Below are 7,805 nucleotides of genomic sequence, written 5' to 3' on the forward strand. Positions count from 1 at the left end.
AAATTCCTTGTTATCATTCTTCTTGTCATTCTTTTTTTGCATGTTACTGTTCTTCTAGGGTCTGTCAACGACCAGAGCATGGAGTGAAACAAATTTCGGTCAGGCACAAATCCATCTTCAGCCACTCAAAAATACCCATCTGTAATTGGATGGAATTCATCTACAGGTAAGCAAGTAACAGCAGTGTCATTAAACATGTGTCATAGGCTCACACCTCACTACATTGCCAGTGTCTTTGTAGTATCCGTGAAATATACAATATGAAAAATCATGCATGGAATGTTTTATCAGTTATTTGGATTAGGCTGAGTTACTGAAATCTGTGCACATAGCATGTCAGGTTTGGTTTCAGTGTCCTTCAGTCAGTGTTCTTCACTCTCCCTCAATATTAGTGGTTCTAAAGAGCACCCACATGGTTTTAGGGGGATCTCCAGCTGACACAGAAATCTTAAGACATCTAGAAAAAAGACATGAAAGAGGCACATCATCTCATCAAAAGTAACAAACTATACTACTAATAAAACACCTGAGGGCGGGAATGCACAAATGTGCATGATCCCAGGTCACAGATTACCCAGTCATGGGGATTCTATTAGAGGTCAGGTCCATAGGGACATAGGTTGTAATCCAGTCATGTCCATTTATGGAGCACGAAATGCACAATCTGTTTTGACAGACGCAATTAAAGGGACTTAAGGCAACTTTACAAAATTTACCTCAGTGCTGCCGCGATAGGCGCTGCGGGTAACTGCATCCACCAGCCAAGGTGGTACGGGAGCACGCACAAACAGACCGTCGGTCTTCACAGCACTGCACCAGGGATGCTAATGCTGTTTACTAGGGATGAGCGAGTACACCACTATCTGTATCTGTATCTGTTTACCCATCCAAATTATCTGTATCCGTATCTGTACTCGGAGGGGGCGTGGTCTAAACCGGAAGTGGGCGTGGTTTAACTGGAAACGGGCTGGGGCAGAAATTGATGCACTATTTTAAGTCTGAAATTGATATGGATTGCTCAGAAGTTGCAATATTGATTATTCATTTGAAAACTATTTACAAAACAGTCTCAATGATACAATGTACAGATTTTTGGGTTTTTTTAATTTTAGTCAGAACATGAATATTTTAATTGTATGAATGCCTCCCCCCATGATCCCCACTGGAATCTCCCCAGCGTCCAGGGAAACCTCTCATAGGGAAACCTCTCTGAGCTTCCTGGTCCTGTCCGCGGCTGCAGTGCCAGGACATGACCAGGACGTGGACCTCGGTCCAGTTATCATCTCTCTCCCACAGATCACAGCCTCCCAGTGGAGCACAAGCCCAAATTATTATGAAAAAGAAGAGAAAAAAGGAAAAAAAAAAAAAAACGCAGGGAAAACGAAACTTAAAAACCCCCGAAAAAAAACCCCGAGCGTGCACAATCGCCCGACGTTTCTACCTTGCAAGGTTTTCCTCAGGCACAATGCACGCTACAAAGAAATAAAATACCGCATTTTTAATTTATCAGCTCCGATTGGCTTCTCTCACAAGGATCCTGTCGTCTCGGTGGAGCACGGAGCAGAATGAAGGACCAATGAGGATCTCCCATCAGCACGAGTACGAATAATGACGGACAATGCTCGGACTGTACTCGGATTCGGAAAAAATGCATTATCCGTAACGAGTACTCGTTTAAAACGAGTATTCGGCTCATCCCTAGTGTTTACAGTGCATATCATGTGATTTTTGTCAGCATCCGTTTTCACTCCCAAATGCAGCTGAAGTTCCCTCCATGAATCATACGCATATCAAATATTCGGGTGCCTGCCCGGCTTCGGTCTTTTTTTTTTTGAGCAGGAGAGCGGACAAATGAAACTACAAATAGAACTACAGATGAACTTTCTTCTCTTGATTCTTGGTTTGTCAGCAAGTGAGCAGCGGCATATTTGCGCACGCGCGATTCATTTGAAGTGTGGAGGAGTGGTGTGGGTCTCCTCTCTGCTCTGACTGCAGCAGGGGGCGCTGCTGAGACTGGCCGCCTGTGAGTGCTTTGGGACGGGGGAGGGGCTCACGCAGCACCCGCTGCTTGCTGAGGACAGCGGAGACGTCCTGTCACGTCTCCAGAGCACCAGAAAAGTTGCTGAATTTGTCACTAGTCGCTTTTGACAAAAAAAAGTCACCAAGAGGCTTTGGAAAGTCGCCAGATTTAGCGAGAAAGTCACCAAGTTGGCAACACTGCCCGCCCCTGATCCCAGCAGTGTCTGAGTCCGTGTCCATGTTCTTCCTGTTTGGCAACGCGCATACAGCGTCAATTTACGTCACATCCCCACGATTGCGTGGGAAATTCGGACCCCGAACAGCAACAAATTCTGTGGCACACAGCCTGTATAAGGCAACAGACAGATACGTGGATTGGCCTGTTATGTTAGGTTTTTAATGCTTCATGGCCCATTAGCACTGAATAAACTGGAAATGCATGTGTAGTTTTTCACAAATCTTGCCTTAAGTCCCTTTAACTCAGGCCTGCTGGTTTTCACGCTCCAGCCTGGTGTGCATCCAAAGCGAGTCCACAGGCCTGTGCTCCTGGTGGCGTTACCATGGTTGACGAAATAACCATACAGTGTACAGTATGGGCATAGTGGCTGCTCTGTGGCTCAGGACAATTGGATCGCTGTCAGTCCTAGCTTGTCCCTTGTGTGTGTATGGAGATTGCTGATGTCATAATAATACAGTACCGTATACCCATGTTTGGGCATGTCTCATTCGTGGCCATATATGGAGACAACTGATATGTTTGCACCTGATGCATGCCATGGTAATACACATTGAGGTTAGAGAACAGACTCCATTTTTGGGTATTGCTGCACTTCACGATATGTATCCAGATGGCATGGGAGGGTCCTAAGTTCAAATATGATGACTTTGGGGGGTCTCGACATGAAACGTTGTGCGCACAAGGATACACACAGATCCTTGTGTGTGGCGCACAGGGATCTGTTCGGAGATTATCTTATTAATTTGTGAATTGTATGTGAATAGATGTTAACAATAAACATTATTTATTTTTTGTCTTTATAGATTTGCTCAGGGGCTGCGGCTACGGCAGATTGACATGCTAGATGACACCATTGCGAGTAGCTCAGCAACCCAGAGCAAAATGGCCAAACGATTAAGGGAAGTGTGTGTAACGGCATTAAAAAATGAGAAGACGTACAGGTCAGAGGATCGGCGGCAGACGGGAGTTTGTTGTCATCGATGAGAGCCATTTTCGGCACAAACGAAAGGTGTGTATTACTATTTACTTCCCATGATTATGAAATACAGTCAACCAATGTTTTGTATTTGTTCATACTGTACCTAATCTGTTTGCATATTTGTTTTGTTTCTGCATCAGTATGGGAGAGGAAGAATGGCTGGTGCCTGGAACCGGAAAAAATGGGTTTTTGGGATGCTTGGTGTAAAAGAGAACTCTCGAAGGCCAATTCTATGCCTGGTAGAGCGGAGAAACCGAGCACATCTGGTGCCTCTGATCACCCAACATGTGCGGGTTGGGTCCAACATCATCAGCGATCAGTGGCGCGCTTACCGTGTTCTCCCTGCATTGGGGTATGTGCACCACACGGTAAACCGTGAAGAGAAGAGAAGAGAAGATTTGGAGGCTCAGGGGAAACCGAACAGAATCCTTGCTTCAGGACCACCTTGCAGTCATTGAGTGGACTGAATGGCTTGCCAGAAAGCACCGTCATGGTGCGTTTGGTCGGTTGATTCATGACGTTTCAAGAAAATACAGGTAGTGTGTTGTTTTTTGGCAAGCCATTCAGACCACATAGTGATTGTGTGTGTGTGTGTGTGTGTGTGTGTGTGTGTGTGTGTGTGTGTGTGTGTGTGTGTGTGTGTGTGTGTGTGTGCGTGTGTGTGTGTGTGTGTGTGTGTGAAGAGTTGTTAATTTGAAGATTTTCAAGATGTTTGTCAAGTTTACTTGAAAATTTAAAGGTTGCATTTGTTTAAAACGTGTATTGTATTGTTTGGGACCAATACAACTGACATTTTGTATATCTTTGCTTCTGTGTCATTTTTAAATGCTTAACAAATGCTTTATAAAGCATAGATAGTCCTCACTTTAGATGGGCTCACAGAATATACTTAAATAATGGGTAACTAATGAGTAGTAACAGCATTAATAAGTTATTCATTGAGCAAGAATGAGTGTTTGTAAAACATATACCAACACAGTTGCTAACTCTTAACATCTGAGGTTATCAATGAGCAACAAAGCATTTTTAACCGTGTTTATTAAGTGCTCAGTAATGCATAATACATGCCATACAGATCATGAATTCATGATTAATTAAGCATTTACTAATCCTCAATTAGTGCTGAAGTACTTATGAATGGGTTGCATTTAAAATGTTTATAACTGTGTCTACTAATGCTTAGTAATGTATAAGTAATTATTTACAAATGATGAGTTAACGATGAAGTTAGCACTTCACTAATGTTTAACTAATGCTTAATAATGTGTTAGTTGAACATTTAAAACTGTCTTTACAAATGCATTGTAATGCATTACTAATGGTGAATTCATGAGTTCATGAGGAATTGAGTATTAACTAATGTGTAACTTATGCTTAACTAATGACTAACTAATGCTTAATAGCGTTGCGTCTTGCGAAAAGAACTTCCTGTATCAGTAGGTGCGTTCGACATGAGAAAGCCAGATTCAGACCTTTAAGACTTTTGAGCCGCCCCGCCCAGATTTGGCTCGGCATCACTGATACATAGGACCTACGTAGGGCATCGAAAACTCGCGAGACCCAAACGAGATCTGTCACAGAGGAGCCGCTGTGAGCAAGACGGAGGCGTGTCGTATAGTAGGCGTGTCGAGTAGTGACGTCACTACACGACACGCCCACTACACCGCGCTACCTGACACCCCTCAAAGCAGAAGTGAAGTAAAAAAAGAAAAATGGCGGACTGTATGCGGACTGTAAGTGTCAGCTTATTTTATTTATTTATAGTTGTAGCAAGTAAGATTTATCAATTGCATGAAACAGAATGAGGCCAGGCCGTTGGTGAGGAAACTCAGGAAACTTTTAGAGGGGGTTAACGTTATTTACCTGTTTGGTAAGTGACAAAATGTTATTTGTTTTATGCGACTTAAAGCTCGTGTCCGGAGTTTTGAAAGAGAGAGTTTTTTTTTTTAATCCAACGTCTCGAGGCTCCGCCCTCCCTCTGCTTTCATGAGCGACCAAGCCACGCCCCTTTAATTTTGCACGCGAATTATCTGTCGGGTGAAAATGAGAGCCTCTGAGTCCTACAGCATCCTACATGTTCAGCTGTTTACGGTGGATGTTCAGCAGACAGTGGATATATCCGAGGTGAGCGCGGCGGCTGCTGCAGAGCTAACTCTCCTCTGCCTGGGCGAGCGGCCGCTGCGAGCACAGGATGACTGACAGCAGGAGAATGCGGAAGCTCGAAGTCTATTGGCTGAAGCTGACCGGCGCTTTTTCAGATAACATGGGGGTCTATGAGATGAAGGCGGGGCTCATAAATAAATTTTTATATTGCTTTATGCTGATATTATATTGTAGTATCAAACCAGACTGACACATTTAAGCTCTGTTGAAAAATGATACATACATTGGAAACGAACGGAAACTCCGGACACCAGCTTTAAAAGGGGGATTTGTGTGAGGTGGAGAAAAAGTGCCGTCAAGGCAGTCAAAAGAGAGGCTCAACCAGAAGCTTATTAAGGTCACGGAGCGGCTGTTATACAAGATACACACAGCCAGTGGGATAAAGGTTCCTCCAGTCAATGTTCTCAGCAGGTTTGTTATTTTAATCACTGATATGTTGTGCTGCTTCCTTTCCCCTCCTGACAGAAAGTGTTCCTGGTTAACCTGAACTCAGCTGCTGACTGGAGACATAAACACCTTATTCTGATAGAAACACTGGAACTGCTTCAGTCCTGCTGTTCAGACACACTGGCCCTCATTTATCAAACGATCTTTCAAACAGGTGTATATCTGAGCGGTGAGCTCATCGTACGACGGGGCTCGCACGGCATTACAGAAACTTCCGTACCTCGCCGATCTCAGCGTTTGAGTGATCGGGTGTTGATAAATGCGGCGGCTGAATTTGATCGTCATTAACAATGTTCCGCCCTGAAATATTCATAGTTCCCAAGCCGCGCCCAGTGAGGTCAAACACGGAAAAGGAGCGATTTTGGCGAAAAAAGAAACTTTTGGGAGCTGGAAATGGATCCTCTCAGGTCTGAGGGGGAGAGAAATCAGGAGGAGCTCTTTGGAAGAAAAAAAACTGAAATTAAAGGAGAAAAGAAAAACGCCGTCTGGAGGACGCTGTTCACGGCAGCGGTGAGCAGCGTCACCTGGATGAACGGACACCGGCTGAGGTCTGAGCAGATCATAGATCCGTTAATTACAAATGATGAAGCCGACTCATGTTGTACAGCTCAGAGTTTTATTGTTTTGTTTTATGATGTCTCAGAGTCAGACAGCGGCACCGCGGCCCGGTCTCCTCCCCACAGCGGGACGGTCCCACCGAGACACACCTCGGACCAAACGGGACACAGCACAGGACCGAACAGGACCCGGGACTGAGGCCACCGAGGGCGGCGCGTGCCCCCCGCTGCTGGTGCTGCTTCAATTAAAGACAATTTGTAGAGGTTTTCATAAAATGTTTGACTAAACGTCCTCTGTCTGTATTTAATCTCCCTTTAGTTCATATGTTATTTTCCAGGCTGCTGGCATCACATCACTGATTAAATAAATAATTTTCTATACTTTAGAGTTTATTTTGCATTTCAGTCGCGGTTCTTCAGGTCCTGTCTCCTCTGTCCAGACCCAGTGGAGGCTCTGCTGGTTCCCACATCCTCTTGTGGCACAAGCACATCAAAGTAACTCTATTGCCAGTGCAATATTGTGTAAACTACCTAAATAAAGTCACACACCTTTTCGGGGATGAACAGGAACAGCAGCGTTTCCCCCGCTGGATCTGAGAGTCTGAAGCTGCTCCGCAGCAGCAGCTGTGCGTCTTTGCGCACTGTTAAAACTGCTCCTCTCTGTGGCAGAATGGACCAGCGGACTTAGTGAAAGTTAAAAATCCTTTATTAATCCCTCGAGGAAGAATTTTATTAGATATTCCGTAAGGACAAAATTTTATTTTTTATTTATTTATTTTTTAATCTGTACTGAATGTGTGCTGCTCCTGCTTTATGGCGTGTTTGAGATGTGCTTTATAGTTATTTTCACGCTCCGCCACGTTCTTCTGCACTGCACCGCAAGTCCGCACTGACTGAAACTTGCGTACACGATGTCCGACCTGTCGTGAGATTTCATCTTTCCGAACGATCACGACCAGATTGATAAATAACCAACCCGTCTTTCATATGGACGTACGACGGGCGTACGCCCATATACCGTCGTACTACCGTTTGATAAATGAGGGCCACTGTGTTTCTGCCATTGGCTGCTGTCGGGCACGTGATTTAATGCTGGGACAACAGCAGCTGTAAGTGGGAACACTTCCATCTAAAAACTCACAAACCCTGTTAGATGAGGTGATAAAGGTGTGTTATGTTGGTGTTGCTGGTTGAACATAGAGAAACCTGAATCCAGGTCGTATCTGGACTGATGCAGAACAACTTATTAGTTTTATTAATATTATTTAACATGCTGAGCTGAGGGCTCCACCCTGGAGGAATGTTACAGCGGAGCAGGAGAGAGGAAGCGGGTTGTCATTTCCCCTTCCAGGAATTACTCCCTGAAATCTGAGTGTTTATCTCTACTGAATCACACATAACA

The 7,805-nt window shown here is 44.5% G+C and overlaps 1 long non-coding RNA gene across 1 annotated transcript; it reads left to right on the forward strand.

Moving 5' to 3' along the window:
- The first annotated feature begins 1,576 nt into the window (after window positions 1-1,576).
- On the forward strand, window positions 1,577-3,468 carry LOC115409612 (uncharacterized). The gene is made up of 3 exons (XR_003934001.1): window positions 1,577-1,599; window positions 3,061-3,266; window positions 3,377-3,468. It is a non-coding gene; the product is annotated as an uncharacterized LOC115409612 (long non-coding RNA).
- The last annotated feature ends 4,337 nt before the right edge of the window (window positions 3,469-7,805 follow it).

Source organism: Salarias fasciatus, chromosome 3 (assembly GCF_902148845.1).
Source record: "Salarias fasciatus chromosome 3, fSalaFa1.1, whole genome shotgun sequence".
Classification (NCBI taxonomy): Eukaryota; Metazoa; Chordata; class Actinopteri; order Blenniiformes; family Blenniidae; genus Salarias; species Salarias fasciatus.